The 17,350-nt window shown below is 46.0% G+C and overlaps 1 long non-coding RNA gene across 1 annotated transcript in view; it reads right to left on the bottom strand.

Moving 5' to 3' along the window:
• Positions 1–4,861: 4,861 nt before the first annotated feature.
• The window catches only part of LOC129145288 (uncharacterized), a 33,703-nt gene continuing 21,214 nt past the window's right edge, over positions 4,862–17,350 (bottom strand). Inside the window, exons 3-4 of the long non-coding RNA XR_008550597.1 lie at positions 13,774–13,955; positions 4,862–4,978 (exon numbers count right to left, since the gene is read on the bottom strand). This is a non-coding gene — a long non-coding RNA (uncharacterized LOC129145288). The remainder of the gene's footprint in view (positions 4,979–13,773; positions 13,956–17,350) is intronic.

Genomic DNA, 17,350 nt, shown 5'->3' with positions numbered 1-17,350 from the left:
CAGTCAGAAAATGGTTTCCAAACTTGTATCAACATCATTTTATCTTCCGCTGCCAATTGACTTAGGCACTGCTTCCCTCTGAGCCCAAACACAACCTCAGAATCCTCAACACAAAGCCAATGCACACCCACTAGATTGGCAAGTGAGAGAGAGCTGCTTTCCAACCTGAATGACTCTAAGGCTCCTCCAGGTGCAGGGTCAGAGATTCGAAGTCAGGTGCTAGGGACTCAAATACAGTCCATGGCAAGCAAAAGAGGGAGAAAAGGACTTTTACTTGCAGGAGATGGTCGCTGAGGTTTGAGTCTGGGACCTTGGAGGATGAAAGAGGTTGAGCCCCATAGGCCCTTAGTCCAGAGCAGGGCAGAAGATACCCAAGCCCTGAGGTCATGTCCCCAGACACCCCACCCGCACCCCAGGGAGCTCACATGTAGAAGAAGCCGGTACCTGCTGTGCCAAGGTTGGTGTCTCGCAACTCCTCCCTCCCTGCACCCATCCTGGGCTCTGTCCTGAACATTTCATCTCAGCAATCCTCATGCTCCTCTTTGCACTCTCTGCCAATGGCCAAGGTCTGACCTTCTGACCCTCAGGCCCTCTTTCAGGCTTTTCCTGTTCAATTTCCAGCACTGCTTGCTCCATCCAGAAAGAGTTTTGAACAAGAGAGTAACATTTTTCTTCCTGGCTCCTTCATTTTCATTATCATCTTCACAGCCAATTCCAATAAATCTGCTACACTGAAAGTCCCTATTCATCATCCATCTTCTCAATAGCCCTAGATTTAATTTGAAATCTACTTCTGTTAATATTGTCTTTGTAAAAAGAAAGAAGATGATTTTGTTTTTTCTGATTGTAAGTCAGATATCAGCTGAGGATTGCTCTGCCCCTCAACATCTGTGAAATGTCTTACAGCAGATTGTATTGTTGAACATGGACGAAGCCATATTTTCAAACTCACATGCTCATTCCAGAACCTGTGACTCCTCCATAAGAGATGGTGCCTGTGTCATCTCCTCTGGAGCCTGGATAAGTCTTTCAGCTGCTTTGACTAATAAGATGAAATGGAGTGACTGCGTGACCTCCATAGTGGGGTGGGAGAGGCGATATAGCTTCGACCTGGCTCGCACACTCACAGGACACATAACTTTGGAGCCATCAACAAACTTGTAAACAGAGGCCCAGCTGGAGACACCACATGGAGAGACCACAGAGAGAGAGAAATTTTCAAGGAGCTCCTGCTATTCCAGTCCCAACTGACTGCGCCTCTCCAGCCCAGGTACCAGACATTAGTGGGGAGCCCTCACCACAACCATAGCTGCAACGCCATTTCTAAATGCACCTGTGCACAGTAGGGGACCACCATCTCGACTCAAGCAAGAAACTTGTGCTGAGTTCACTCAATTCCCAGCACCATGAGAGATAATAACAAATGATTGTTACGGCTTTGCACCACTAAGTTGAGATGGTTTGTGAGGCAGCAATAGATAACCAGGCAACTCTGAATGAGCTTGGAGCAGTTCTCTGCTTCAAGGAGCTCCAGAAGCTTCCCGAGATTTCTTCTGGTTCCTGGAGGAACAAAATGGATTATGCATATGGGTCATATGTCCTCAGATGCTGGCACATTAATGCTTTGTGAAATCTGGCCCCAAATTCAGTTTCCACAATAGAAATCACTCGTACAAGCATTCGAGGAATAGACTTCATGGAAAATCCAAAGCCATGACACCAACCACATGAATTCCTGTCAACTTGCTGCCTCTCTCCCTACTCCCTCACTTCTACCCATTCTTACCCTGCCTCTCAGTTTGCTCTGGGAACCCAAATTCTTCTCCTGCTATAAAGAGTAATTCAGTTACTCCCAAGCTCCTAACCCAAACCTTCCTCACTTAAGAGCATTAAGGATCCAGCCTTTAGTGGAACCTGCTGAAGTTACAATTGGCAATTTTTCTTATGTGCACATGCATTTGTAAAGAAATATTTAAAGAACACACAGCTAAATTAAAGTAAAAAATCACCCCCAAATCCCATCACCCAGATATAACTGCTATAAACCTTTTTGATAAACATCCTAGTAGCACATCTCACTGAGTGCCCTTAGTACACAAATGGGCTCAACTGTCCTTGCTGCTCTATATTTCCCCATCCAGCTTTAGTACTGACAGTTTTCCTCTTTGTTTAGAACCAGATATGTACTTAGCAGTTGCATAAAGGAGACTCCATCTAATCCTTACCACAGCCTCCAGGTGCAAGCTCATCACTATTATCTCCCCTTTCAATAGACACTTTGGTGAAAGCAGAACTGAATTGCCAACCAATGGCCTGAGCTCTTTCCACTAAACCGTTGGCTCATCCCTGAATCCTTTTTCTAAATCTACATATCAGTGTGGAGGGCCAACCTGGCTCTGCAGATCTGGAGCCCAATCTAGTGCCTGACAAATCCCTGTCTCCTCTTTCCAACAGCTAAGATGCTCAGAGCTCCCTGGCTCATTTGTTTGGCAGGGCTGAGTCTAGGAGATGAGAGGAGAGGAGGTTTAGGCCCCCTAGGAACACAAAGGAGTCTCTCTGCCCCCATGTCTGTAGGACTGAGAGACCTCTACTGTCCAGAGTCTAGAGGTGGCTTCTGGCAAATAGCAATGTCATTTGCCCCCTCCCCAACCCTGCGAATCTTTGTCCTGAGTCTCCAGGGCTGCATCTGTGCAGGGCCAGCTGTTCAAGGAGAATATGTCTGGGGCCAGTCTGTGCTGTTCCCTCAGCCCTAGAAGAGGCTCTGCCAGGTGGGACTTACTTGTCCCTGGGAAGGAAGATGAAACGTGCTCTGTCAACCTTCCCTGATAGCACATTTTCCAAGCAGAGCCCTGGGAGACCAATAACGGCTCTGTCCCCTCCCAGGGGGACTCAGGGTGGGAGGCTGAGGTGGGGACTGCAGACTGTGTGCACTACATCCCCAGAAGAGAAGAAACAGCCTCCAGGGAGGGCCTGACCTCTCCTTTGGCAGCTTTCAGGGGCCTTGAGCTCACTGTGAAGAATTCAAAACCGAGTTATCAGTCTCTCCCCAGCTGTTCTCACAGCTGCTGGTACTTGAGGGAGGCCAAGGGCAGCTGAATCCTCCTCTGTCCCCACTCTCACACCCGCATCACCCCACTTGAAGCTGGGCCCTACTTGCTGGAGTTCCCTTTGACACTAGAGGCTGTCAGACATTAAGTTCAGTGAAGGAGTTAAGTCAGGCAGTGAGTCCATAAGCCCGAGATTCGAATCTGTGTTGCCCACTTATTAACTAGCCATCCTAGATAATTTGCTTAATTCTTTGACCATGGGAATCCCCATCATCTTCATTTCATTTCCTTTGCAGAGTACACTTGAGAGAGTGGTTGTAGTGCAAGTAGTTTGATTGCAGAGTGGTGGGCCAGTGGGCAAGGAAGGAAAATAAACCAATGCAAGATGCATCATCAAGTAAATGGGCAAAGTGTGTGCTTAATCCCCTGGAACTCTTGCAGACAGGGTAGAACAAGCATCCTGGAATTACTCACCACCATGCCCAGGGACAAGGGAGCTGAGGCACTGACCCACCAACTCCCATCAGTTAATCATTGGTTGAGGGCTGCCCCTGGGGGGTGGTCATGGGCCATCATGAGTCTCTCTGGCCAGCCCCATACACAGGAAGAGCATGTCCCCGAAGTCAGAGAAGTCCTTCAGCTGAGTCACAGTACACAGCCAAGGAGATATAACGATATAAGGAGAAGTTTTCTGGCAATGTCCATTCTTCTTTCCTTCTTCTTCCTGGCTGATACACAGACACACACTTGGAGGCACCGTAGTCCTTTTGAGACTATGAGGTAACTGTGTGAGGAAAAGACGAGACTATCACACAGAAATCAGCCCTCACTTCCTTGAGCCATCAGCTGCACCTCCAAACAACTGCCTCCTGGCTATTTATTACAATGACTCCAGTGGAGTCTTCTGTTACTTGCAACTGAATGCAACTCCTTATTGAAACCAGGTGGGGGACCACTGACTCTGAGGAGCTGCGAAGGATAAATACCCTGCTGCAAATAAAAGAAAACATCTCTCTCCAGTAAGAAGGATGCCTGGAACTCTCCTGTGAAAGAAGGGCTTGGACCAGGTGGCAGCAAAGGACGGTTCCAACCCTGGTGTCCAACATGGTCTCCAAGCAGAAGAAAAGGCCACAGGTAACATCCAATGAGCCCAGCCCAGCCCTCTGCTTCAGCTGAGGGGGTGAGAGTTCCAGAGACTGTTCCAGGCTATTGCTAGAACTTTTGCCAAACTTCTGGACAAAAGGACCACTGGACAGGGAGTGAGACCTCACTTAGCAGAGGCTTTGGGCCTGAAGGAGGCTGAAAGTGTGCATAAGTCAAGCAAGTGCAAGACCTACTGGCAATGAAAACCAAAGAGGAGGGGTAGTGCCGTTTAGCTCTGAAGAGTAGGTTGCCGTGAATGTATGTGTGGTAGGGGGAGTAGTTATGGAGCTGATTTTAGATACCAGAACAGTAGCAGATGGGGAAGAATCATCTTCCTCCTAATCTGCTGGAGATTTGAAATTCACAGAAGCATTCGTCTGCTGGCACATGCATGTGTGCGCATGTTGGCATGTGTATGCACACGAGTTCATGTGTGGTGTGACTGATGACCCCTGAGCTTCCAGGCTGGCAGAGAGGAAATCTTTGCACTCTCACATCCTAGTCCTGGTGGGCAGGAGGACCTCCAGATGGCACCTGGCTTGCAGATGAAAGAAGGGAGGGAATGACCAAGTGCCCACCTTGTGTTGGATGCTGTGCTGGCAATCTAAACACACACCCACTCACAGAAAGCCCACAAGGTAGAGGTGAACAAACTCACTTGACAGATTTAAAGGCAGAACTTGAGGAGACCAGGACTCAGGACTGGCAGGGCCACTGTATTCTATTCCTGCTTCCATGCCTTAGGGCTACAGCAAGTCACCTCACCTTCAAGGGCCTCCATTTACCATCTGGAAAAGAGGGACGGTTGGGAATTAGAAGAACATTTGCTACTCTGCTTAGTCCTCCATGTTATAGTGAGGATGGAATTAAGTAACATTTGTGAATTTTTAAAGATTGTCAAGTGCCATGACAATTAAAGGATTATAATTATTTTCCACAACAATCATAATAAGCTAAATTTGATTCTGGCATCAAAATGCAAATAGCTGAAATTCAATGATGTAGAACAGATCAATTTGGAGAAAATTATATTCCATCTGCATTTCACAAAGCTAGTAGAAATGCACATTGCCACAGCCATGAGAAGGACTAGAAGAGAAAGGTTCATTAATTCAGTAAGTCTGTCCAATTCCTGTTGACTCAAAGGCACAACAATTTATTCATGAATAACTCTGCTGAACTTAGGGGAAGATTCAATGATTAAAATATATTCTTAAAGCCTTTAAGAGAGTTTAAGCCATCATTTGTATTCTAAATAGGTCTCACTGACACAACCTCCTTAAAATGTTAGATCACAAAAAAATCCAAAGCCAGAGGCTGGCTGGCGATGCTCCTGCTGCTTTTATAAAGCTGACTGTGAGATCCTATTCTGCTTAGACAATCTACTAGACAGATAAGTGCACAGACCCAGAGTTTAGGGATCTAATCAAATGAAACCTTCAGTCAAGTTAATCTGATATTGCTTTGGCAATTTTTCTAAACCAGTCCCGAATTTAGATCATCTATCCTATTATCCAACTGTGTCTCCCACAATATGACCCAATTTTGAGTTTGGAAGAAAATGTCCCCTGAGGCACCGTAGTTGCCTATTGTTTCTGTACTGCAGTTGGACTTCATATGAGCAAGCCTTATAAATATCAGTGACCTCGAGTTCCTCTATCTGCCTCTTTCCCCATATAAGACCTTCTACCCCTAACTTGTCTACTGAGTCCCACGCTCCAGCCACTGCTGAGTGTGCCCCTTAGTGAATGCTGCCATTTGGAGGTAAGAGAGAGGCATTATCTCATGGAGCATCTAAAGTCACCAATCTCAAGAAGCCCAAGTGCTGCGTTCTAAACACAGTGAGAACATCATCCTTCACGTGCTGTCTCCTAGCCCCAAGTAGCTTGGCTAGTACTAGAGTGTCCCTGACTTCCTCAGTACTCCTCATACCCCTTTGACTCTTTCTAAACCCCCTGTTGGCTTGGTGGGGGGTCCACCAGGGACTGACTCTCTGGCCATCTTTCAATCTCTCTCTCTCCCAACCCAAGGTAACTTACATCACCAACTCCCCCGACATGCACCAGCTAACAAAGTCCTGTCTATGCAGGGCGTGGGGCTAGACCATCAGTTGGGCCATTAGTTCAGCCAACGGCGAACCCCCAAATCCCATTTTAGACTCAGTTACAACACTCTGACTTTTCTAATTCCAGATTTTCTGTCCCATTGTAACCCATGTGTCAGACCATGTGTTTTGATTTTAAGGCTTGAAAAATATGGTCAATATGGCTCTGGGGCCTTGGACTGGCCTTAAGTTCCTTCTGACTCATTCCCAGCTGTCTTCAAGCTCAGAACAATCTCCTACACCTTCTCTGCCAAATGCCTTCTAGGCCAGGCTGAGTGATGGAGGGAAAGCCTGTGTCTCTTGGACACCCTCAGTGGTCCCCTCCTTGGCCAGAAAGTGCCACACGTCCAGGGGGAAGGCACTGCCCCAAGTCAGAGACCCACCCATCAGATTTTGTTTAGGAATCAAGGGTTTGAATCAGTCTTATTTATTTTCTCTGCACTTGTGTTGCCTAACTTTTTCCACATTATTTCTAATTTGGGCTGTTAGAAAAAGGGAAAGATTAAAAACCACTGATCAAGGGATAATGGAATAGCTTGGTGGTTATTGCATTAAAAACCAGCTGGTGAAAATGGGTTTGGAAGATCTTAGAAGGTGATCTCTGACTCAAACACCATGCAAGTTAGAGCTGGGAGAGTTAGTCCACAGGTCAAGTAGCAGCTGAAACTCAGAAGAATCTGCCCCCCCTCCATAGTGAGAACACATGTTACGCCATGCGAATGCTGTCCTCTCACCTCCCTTTTTGGAAATAGGGGATAGAGAGATAGGAATTGCCTCTGCATTGGGCATCCCAGGCATCCCTCACACGAGGACTTTACCATGTGGCTTTGCCACCCTCTGCTTGTCTGCCTTGTTGAAAATTGTATTTTTATGAGCATATGAATGAATATTTGTTGACTGAACAAAGGAAAGAGAACCGGAATAGAACATATTTAGGCTTACTCAAATGTCTCTTTCTGAGAGTCAGGTATGCATTTATGAATGGGTAAATACATGGATAAATAAATAAATGAACATGTTGCTCATTGAAAGACAGGGGTGATGGAAGTACCCACACCATTTATATTTCTCTCACATGGTCTCTTTGCTGATAATTTTAATTAAGAGGCTTGACGACGCCTATGCTCTGACCTACTGTCTTTTCTACCGTCCTTCTTACATCTCATCTTATCTCTAGTAAGTGCTTCTCCCGCCCTTACACACATATCACGTGGCTACTAAAACAAAAACCACTCATACATTATACAGGGTGAGGAAGAAAAGTAAGGGTGAAAATTTGAAGTGCTTCTTTTCACTTAATAATTTACTCTCAGATCAATAGGAGCTTTGGTACCTCTCAATGTGCTAAGACTGGGAACGTAATTTCCAGCAGTACAGTCTTTACAAAGAGTGGCATTTCATTATTACAATGAATTACATACTAACAAAGCATCTACCATCACCCCCCTTAAAAAGTTCCGCTAATTGGTTCCCATACTTAGATGAGGCTTATTTTTAATCAGTCATATACATTTTGATGTGCCTAGGAGGTGTAACCCACATAATTTGAATGTCTTTGAGACACTTTCAGCATTCACACAGTCAAAAGAAATAAACATTCAACTCTAAATCCTTGAGGAATAATGGAGATTTGAGGCTGGATTTTCTGGATGAGCTAGCACAAGGATTTTGCATTGATAAAACTGCTTTCTCGTGAGAAACTACCACCCTATGCTCCATCCTCTTAGCAATGCAACAAAATCCCTCATCCTGTTACAACTTTTCCAGAGCTAACAAACCAATTACATAACTTCTTCCAGAAGTACACAGGTACATTCAAATATAATAAAGACTTATGGCCAAGGGGTCTCCTCTCTACATTCAACCCACCACCTCATTCAATTCAGATTCTCCTTTCTTCTTTCTCCAAAATAATTTGGAGTCTTAGGATTCAAGGTGGTGGCATACCTTTTCAGCTCTGCTTCCATCTCTACTTACTACATCATTAACATCTGAGCCCACCCACCCAGACTCATCTTCTTGGAGGTCTTCTCATACTACATTTCCTCAAGGTGCACTTCCCTCCAACCCCCCAACCACCCCAGTCACTCTAGTTTGAGTTCCATTATTCCATCTTGCTCCAGAAGGTGACATATTGCCTCTTTTTTGTTCCTCAGGCTTGATTAGCCATACTAACAAGGGAATTCAGGAAGTTCCTCTAGTTTAAGATCAGATATCAAATTGCCCAGCCAATCTTTACTAAAAGTTGCTGATCTTTCTCCCACAAGGATTGACCCAAGTGCTTCTTATTATCCACGCCTGCTTCTATGACTCCCTCAGGGTTGCCTGCTACAGCAGCTTCTCCTACTGCAGTGTAGGAAAAATGTATGCTGGTGGTAGATTCGAAATTATTATGTCAATATATAAATCTTAGCCTCCCTCCACCCTACCCTTTATTTCCCTTAGGACAGTGGTCAGCCACTAAATCAGACATCTGGGGGCTTGAGAGTTGCAAATAATCTCTGCAATTCAGGGCTTGAACTAATAATGCCCTTTCTCTGCCTGAAACCTTGCAAGAACCACTCAAACAACTCAAAGTCCTTCTCTCTTTTTCCTTGCATAGAACTTCCTGTGAATTTCTAATGTTTCCAGTAGCAATCAGCTTATATAAACAGTTCAAAGCTGACTTGATTGCAAACCTCACAGTAGCAGTCATGCTCCAGGGAAGTGGGTCCCAGTTAAAGCAGAGCAACAACTTTGAACTAGTTCAAGTGCATTTATCATTAACTCTGTGCATAAAAGTCTCTTTATTTCTTAAAACAGAATTGGGTGTCTATGAAGATTGCGTTAAAAGCAAATGTCCAATTTGCAATTTTAAGAGAGTGCTCTCATAGGCAGCCTCCATTTAACCAGTTCACAGGACCCTACATTTTTAAATTCTCTGTGTGCCAGTACAACCTGTTCTCTAAAATTGTAATTTTGATGTCAGAGCAGGTTCCACTGTTTCTCTCACATTTTCCTGTGTTAGTCAGTAGGTGTACTAATTCACCTACATTTGTTTGTATTATAATTCCAACAATTTGGCATTCTCAGGAGTACGTGACTCACATCTCTGACTATGACTTTAATCTAGGAATAGAAACACAAGCCTCAGGCAAAACTCCACTTAGGACCCCCAAATATAATCTGCATAAAATTTGATTCACGTATGGCTCTTTCTACATGGTGTTACATTGTAAAAGCATTCTCATCCAACTTTGAAAGAATGGACCTTTAATGAAATTAAGTGTGAGCTCTTCTCCAAACTTGATTCCTCTTCCTCCGGGCCACATAACTAGATAATGTGTCCCGGTCTTCTTTACCAGTACTTTTTTTTTTTTAATGAAAAATATTTTTTCTTTCCCCTTTTTCTCTTTCCCTTACTATTAGGAGGGTCAGAGACTAAGTTCTGCCCAATGAAATGCCAGTAGATAGTAGATATACATCATGCCACGGCTGTAGCTACAAAAACACCCAATTCACCCACTTCCCCTTCTCCTGACTGGATGCAGGTGCTCTCTGCAGCATGAGAGGATGTGTTGAAGATGGGAAGTAGTCCAATCCCCTAAACCTCCCTCTTGGAGAGAGCTGCTCACCAATTTACAACTTTTGGACTTATGTTAATAATGAGTAAACTTCTATCTCATTTGAGCCTTAATATATTTGCTTATTATACTGATGGGTATTATCTTAATTAATGCACCATAACAAGGGTTTTTTTTTTTTTTGATGGGACAGTACATCACACAGAAAACTTCTTAAAATTCTTCTTCAGACATCTTCTCTCTCCTTCCCAACCACTCAATCAGTTCCCTCCTAAAAGTCTGTGGTTTTCACTCATGCAATGGCACATACCACAATTCTCTGAGAAATATAACCTGCCTGACTACTTTTATTTTGAGGGACTGCTTTTGAACTTACCCAAGAATTTTGGTAAATTTAAAACTCTTTTGCCAATGCGTAAGTTTTGTTTAAATAAGTTAAATATGTTCTCCAACAATCTTAGATCAGGCAAAATTTCATCCCATTTCAGACTAAATAGGAGAGATTATTTTTGAAAGTCCAAAATAATCTTAGTAAAATATTGTGGTGCTATTGTACAATCATTACTAGAAAAGTATTACTTGCATTAATTAGGACAGGAGAGATTCTGCTATAGGAAAAAACAAACTCCCCTCAAATCTCAGCAAGGTAATCCAACTAAAGTGTCTCTCTCAAATATACAAAATGTGCTTTGGATTCAGGGGGCCAGGGCAACTGTTCTCAACAGGGTAATTCAGGGATCCAAGCTGCTTTGATTTTGTGGCGCCACCATCTCAATACCTACTTCTACAGGAGGGGGAGAGAAAGCTGCAGCCTCCCACACTGGCAGCTGAATGCCCTAGCCTGTCCTGGCTCATCACTCGTTGGCCACAGTGTGAGTTCAGTCACAACTCATTGGCCAGTACAAGTCACATGGTTCTTCCGAACTTGGAGGAGTAGGGAAATGTAATCCTGCAAGATCTGGGGGAGAGAACTGGATGTGGGTGAGTACTATCTACTGGGAGACTACCTTTCACACTTTTGATTTTGGTATCTTAGGATATATGCTCTAAACTTCTGGTAATTTTTCTGAAAAACAATTCTATCTACTTTCCCCCACTCTAATGTGGATTTCCCAAGTCCAGTTGTGTTACAATGAGTGCAATAAGAAAAATGGTTTCCTTTAATATACACCAGAGCAAAGGAAATAAGAATCCTAGGAGAATTATACCCTCTGTCAGGAAATGTGCTCGATGGGACAGGCCTGGGAGTCCAGTCCAGAGTGGGAGATGGCCAGGAGACACGATATTTATAGCACTATGCTCCTCACCTCTCCTATTCCCAAATCATTTGGCTTCCCACCATGATAAAAATATCCAGAGTCTCCGTCATTTTAGCAAGATTTAATTAAAACTGCCCTAAATTAAGAAAATCCAGTCATTGTTTGCATTCCTAGATGCCTATGTTTAGTTGAGTCGCACGTAAGCAGAGAAATGAAAAATTAGCTTAATTTTTTGGCTGCAGAGAAGAGTGTGAATTGGTTTTCTATCACTCGTGGGGAACATCTTGTGTCTTCCCTCAGCTGGGTTTCTCTGATGGGATTGCTTCTTCCCACCTTCCTGAAGATCTCTGAGGACACACCACAGCTTGGCTGCGACATGAGGAAATCTCAGAGCCCACAGACAGACCAGCACAGGGTGGGTAAGGTCAGGGAGCTCCTCCTTTAGCAGCTATAGAAACTCAGGCTTCTGGGCCACTGAAAGCTGCTGCTGAGTGGGTCTAGAGTAGAAAGGGGGGGGGTGATCACATATGGGCATTTGTCACCCCCAGAACATAACTGAGCACTGGGGAGATGTTCAGAAACGTACTTCTTGTCTCCAAAAAAGTGATTCAGGAAACTTCCAGAATCCCTGGGTAGGTAGGACTGGCTTAGAGAGGCAGTGTGTAAGAACAAATCTCCAGAGTCAGCCTGTCTTACTTTGAATCCCAACTTTGTCACTCTAACCTTAAATGTGTTACTCAACCTTTCTCTGCCTGATTCTCTCAGATAATCATAATACACACTCCTCAGGGTTGTTGTAAGAATTAACCTAGTTCATAGATATGAAATCCTTAGAATAGTACCTTCCTTACTTTTAGTAAGCGCCTGGTAAATGTTAGCTTTTGTTATTCTTACAAAGGGCCCTACATATCTCTGGGAAATCCCACTTGGCTTCCTATGGCTGCCTCCCAGACATTCTATTTCCAGAGTCCCTCTGTTCAAATACTAGAGAGTGTTTGATTTTATTTCAAAACCCACAAGCAGATCACCTATATGGACCAGAATGCAAGCAATGTGCAATCGATGGGGAGGAGGATCTATAAGAAGGGTTGGACCCCAAATATAATCCAGGGTCCAGTAGTGAAGCTGTTGTGGGAACAGCCTAAAGCAGAGAATATTTCAGAAAACCCAGAGCAGACTCAGGCCCTGAAGTAACCATGGAAACAGGAGCCCACGGAGGCATCCAGGGTGTGGGATGGGTAAGTGGGTGGGTGGATGGATGGATCAAACTATGGGCCAGAGATTGGTCATTGGGTGGGTGGGTGTCACTTTCACAGAAGACCAAGGGTCTGCAGGCTGCAAGCTGTGAGCACTTCTGAGCTGGGGGAGGTTTGAGGAGCTGGGAATGTGTCCTAGGGTAGATATGATAAAGGACAAGCAGGCCAGCACAGAAAGAGAAACTTCCCCTGAGCAATTTCTGCCACGTTCCCAGTCTAGGGGGGAGATGGAGGTCAAAGGAGGACAAAGGGAGTGGGTTTCAGCTTCTGCAGCTTCCAAATCTTATTCCTGACTGGAGAGGCTGTGACCTACCTAATATCCTTTCTTACTTGCTGTTTCTGCCTAATTCTCTGCTGCTTTGTAACCAAGAACTGGACTAACACCCTTCTTCAGATGTGCAACATGGATAAATTCAGGGCAGAAAACATTCTGAGAAAAGAGAAAGTCCTACCCAAGGCTGAGAGATCATTCCTGAGTACCAACCCCCAGGGAGACAGCACGCCCTGGGCCTGTGCCCTGAGTGAGGTCTTCCAGATGAGGGCACCGTTAGCCTGCCCATGGTAGGTACTGGTGGGGAGTTTCCTGTGCTCCCTCTTCTCACCTTTGGGGGAAATGGGTGCAGGATGTCCACCAGCTTCTACTCACCCATCAGCAAATGTGGCTACCCCCACTTTCTCTTCTTCCTGTAACCTCTACTTCTCCCAGTTATTGCATTCTGGGATAACTGGCCAAAGGAAGTGATATGAGCAGAAGGGAAGTCTGACACTTTCAGAACTGACCTTGAAAACAGCTGCTGCCACCCACTCCAGGCTCTCTCCCCTCACCTCCCGTCTTGATGAAAAAAAGGATCCCAGGGAAGAATTCTAAAGCCACAGAAGCTAGCAGAGCCTGGGTCCCAGAAGCACCTTCTGGAAGGCTGTTCTCAAACACCCACTGGACTGTAACATGAGTCAGAAATGATTTTATTATGTTAAGTTACTGGGACTGGGGCTAATTGTTATAGCAATTAGCCTGCCCTAAATAATCCTGCACCAAGTTGAAATCTAAGGAGGGCAGATTTTGGGCCCAGGGAGACTTGTTTGAGTCTAAACATCACTTATGGGCAACAATAAAATGAGGTTAATAGTATTACCCAAGTCAGGGCAAGAGGCAAGTAGAGGGCTTAGCACAGAGCTGATGGCTTCACAAGCACTCAATAATTGGGACTAGTCTCAGTTAACATTTAAGCACTTGCTATTTGGCAGCCCTTTGTGCAGCTTTTTTAATGCTTCTTTTTAATTCTCACAATAACCTGTGAATTAGAGATGATCACTGTTTTTTAAGACAAGGAAAATAAGGCATGGAGAAGGTAAGGATCACAGTTAGAAGAGCCAGGCAGTATATAGCTTGAGGGCACATACCTCAGCCAGCACCTGCTCTCTGCTGCTATCCTCCTCAACCTCACTTTCTCTACCAGCTTCATCTTCATCAGTCACCTGCACTGTAGTGGTTGTAGCTGAGGGCCTTTTGGTCAGATGTCTGGATCTGCTGTCTCTCTAGGCACAGAAAGTCAGGGTGGGGAGTCAATCCAGCTGTCAATCACCTGAGAAGGGTCAGAAAAGGAGAGAGAGCGGAAGTCAGAGGATACACCTAAGACAGATGGGGAGGGAACTCCTGGGTCTGCAGGGCTCAAACCACAATGTGGGCTTTCAGAAAAGCCCAGGGTGGAGGGAAAAGGTGCCTGGAGGCCAGGGGCAGGTGAGTGTGAGACAGGGAGGGACTCCTACCTAGAAGCCCTATTGTGCTCTTGTTAATTTCCTTCATGGAGGCCTTAAGTCTAAATTTAACCAATTTATCTTATTTATTCCAGCCTTGCTCTAGGGTGTTCTGGAGAATCTGGTGAAGGAGTTGTACCCAAGGGGGCTTGTAGGGAGGTGTCCCAAGAAGAATGGACTTGGAGCAAGAGACACAAAGGTGTCTGCCAGCCATGGAGTATCTGATCTCTTTTACAAAATCCTCACAGAAGAGTCTTTCAGAAACAACAGCCTTCTTTCCTTTCAACCTACAGGGCCTAAGGGTAGGGTGAGGGGGTGTGCTGTGGTAGAAGAGGGTGGCTTCTGGAGAGAAATCAGCCTTGGCAAGGACTAATATAAAATATTCAGTCCAGCATCCAAAAGCAATGCAAAAGTCACATAAATATTTACTGTGTCTTATTGAGTAAACATTTAATGAGGATCCGCATTCATAATGTGCAGTCAAATTTCTTAAGAACCACTTGTTCTCCAGTTTTTCTCTCAATCTCTCTCACCTGTCTCATTCCTCTCCTCCCTCCAGCCCCCGTCTCCTAGGTCAGGGACTCCCCCTACCCTGCTTCCCTCTTCTCTTTCTGCTCTGCTTTCATGCTCAGAAGCTACTCCGTGCCCTTTCCACTGTAAATCCACCTCGACAGTCCTGTTAGCTCCCTCATCCCTACTCCAGGCATCACCAGCAGCATCACCGAGGCACACGAGCAGATTCCCTTCCACTGAGGTGAGGATACTGACACTAATCCTAACTACAAGTTGTCCCCAAGGCATGTTGGGGGAAGACCTTTGGGAGGAGGGGACTGACAGGAGGTGGTGACAAGGGCATGGAGCCTTTGTGGTATGCCAGTCTGGACAGGAAGTGACCCAAGCAAGAGTTGGGCCAGGGTGGAGCGTTTACTGAGCCAGGATACAGCCCTGACCTTGGTGCTGACTGCTGTCTTGCACTAATGCTGCCCTGTGTCTAAGCTCCCAAAGACTGGCTGCGCAGACTCAACCTTCTTGTCACACTGTAACCACTTAGGGGGCTTTCAGAAAACACCGGTGCTTCAGACCCAACACTAGAGATTCTGGTTTAACTGGTCTTGAGTAAGGTCTAAGGCACCCAAGGGCACTATATTTAAAAGCGCCTCAAGAGATTATAATGCACAGCCAGAGATGAGAATAATTAGGCTAAACAATTGCTCAGGAGAACAACCTGGAGCCTCAGGGGAAAAGCCACAGTCCTTAGCACAGCACCCCCTCTCCTCCAGCTGCCTTCTTCAGGTTTGGCTTATTTAGAGGCAGAACCAAGACACTGGCTGACAGAGTACTATAAGATAGGAGTTGGAGCATTACCCATTCATCAATTAATTACAAATTTAATAACTATTTTATCTAAGTGTGAAATAAATGATAGACACTGACTGAAAGATCCAGTTCAGATTGGGTAATCGGGCTCCTCTGAGGAGGTGGCATTGAAACCGAGCCTGCTGTGTGGAACTACCATGACTAGCAGCAAGAACAATAGGTGCAAAGGCCCTGTGGGGTAAGCAAGGGGCATGTGGCTGAAGCATAACTGATGGAGAAGAGACCAATGGGATGCAATCTTTGAGCTGGGCAGAGGAGCGTCAGGGAGGGTCTTGGAACTGTGGTAAGAAAGTGGTTTTCATTTTCAGGTAGGAAGTCCCTCAAAGGTTTTCAGGAAGGAATGATGTGTCCTGGTTTGTATTTGTAGAGATCCAATGGCTGTGAGGGTGTGGGTGACTGGCGGGGAGCAGGATGGACACCAGTGAAGTGTCCACTCCACACAGGTAGCAGGTATTTCTGTGCTCACTCCCGGGGGAAGACCAGGGCACAGCTCCTCCAGGCTGGGGAATGTAGGTCAGGCAGCCCAGCTCCCTCAGCCAAGCCGCCATGCAGCCCCCTCGCCTGTCAGAGGAAAAAAGCTGACTCTGAGATGTGTGGGCTCAGACATCAGTGTTGGCAGGGGAGGCAGAGATAATTGTCTGGGGTTCCTTTGTCCCCCTTCCCAGGGTGCCTCTTCCCCCACCTTCCACCCCTCCAGGATCTCCCTGCCCAGGGGCAGGCCTTGATGTATGCCGGGAGCAGGCAGCTATATTTTAAGATCAGGGCTCAGACCTCTAAATAAACCATAAACACAGCCAGCTTCCCTGGTACAGAAGGAGGGAGATGGCTCCATTTCTCTTCAACGCATTGACTGGGAAATAAACAAGTGGCTCTGCCTGTCACATGCACTTAACCCTCTGCAAAGGCATCTGTCAGACCCACAGAGCTTCTGCCTCAGCCTTTCCAAGAAATAACCGATGTGCCCCAAACTCCAGCTTCTCTTTGCAGCTTGCAAACCCCCTTTTCTATTCAAGGAAAGGGAGAGATGGGGGCTTGTCCTTAACCCCAGTCTCTCAAGCAAAGCTAACAAAGGGCGGGCACAGACACTGGGCTCCTGAGTGGCATGTTGGCACAGCTCTGTCAGCTGTGGAAGGGGGATGAGGGAGAGGGAGAGAGAGAGGAAGGGAGGGAGGAGGATTAAAAGGGAGGGAGGAGGAGGGGGGCTGGCAAGCACAGGGAGCAGAGCTGAGAGGAGCATGGAGTAGCCCCTTTTAGGGGGATTGTGAGGTGTGAGAGCCCCAAAGCTCCAGGCAGAGCCCTGGTGGTCTGCTGGTGGGGTGGCTGTGAGTGTGGGAGAAAAAAAAAAAAGAGAAACAGAAGGCAGAAGGGAGCTCTCTCCACAGGCAAAATCTCCCACAACCATGAAGGAAAAAGGAGTGAGCAAGAACAAAAACAGACAGGAACAGAAGGAGGCAGGCAGATACGTAAAGCAGGGGAGGGAGGAAAACCCCAGAGTCATCAAACCCAAGCATGTTGGGGGCAGGGAGACCCTCCAAAGGCAGCAGGAGAAGGTGACTTATGCCTTGAACTAAATCAGAAGAGTCAGGAGTGAGGCAGAGGGAATGGGAGTGGCCGAGCAGAAGGATGGCCATGCAGACAACTGATGGCAAAGCATAAAGGGGACTACGAGCTTTGGGGTGGCCAGAGGCCAGAAAGCCCATAGTGAAAGGATGGGTAAAGGGCCAGAGAAAGCAACAGGGCCCACAAAGTTTGCCCCATCAGTGCTGTTGCAAAGGACATCTGCAGCAGCCAGCACCCCATTTCCCCCCCCCCCAAGATGTGGGAGGGGATTCAAAGAGGAGCAGTG

The sequence above is a fragment of the Talpa occidentalis genome, unplaced genomic scaffold (genome assembly GCF_014898055.3).
Source record: "Talpa occidentalis isolate TD23 unplaced genomic scaffold, MPIMG_talOcc4v2.1, whole genome shotgun sequence".
NCBI lineage: Eukaryota > Metazoa > Chordata > Mammalia > Eulipotyphla > Talpidae > Talpa > Talpa occidentalis.
Note: the sequence above shows the minus strand (reverse complement) of the source record. Positions and strands in the feature narration are given on the sequence as shown.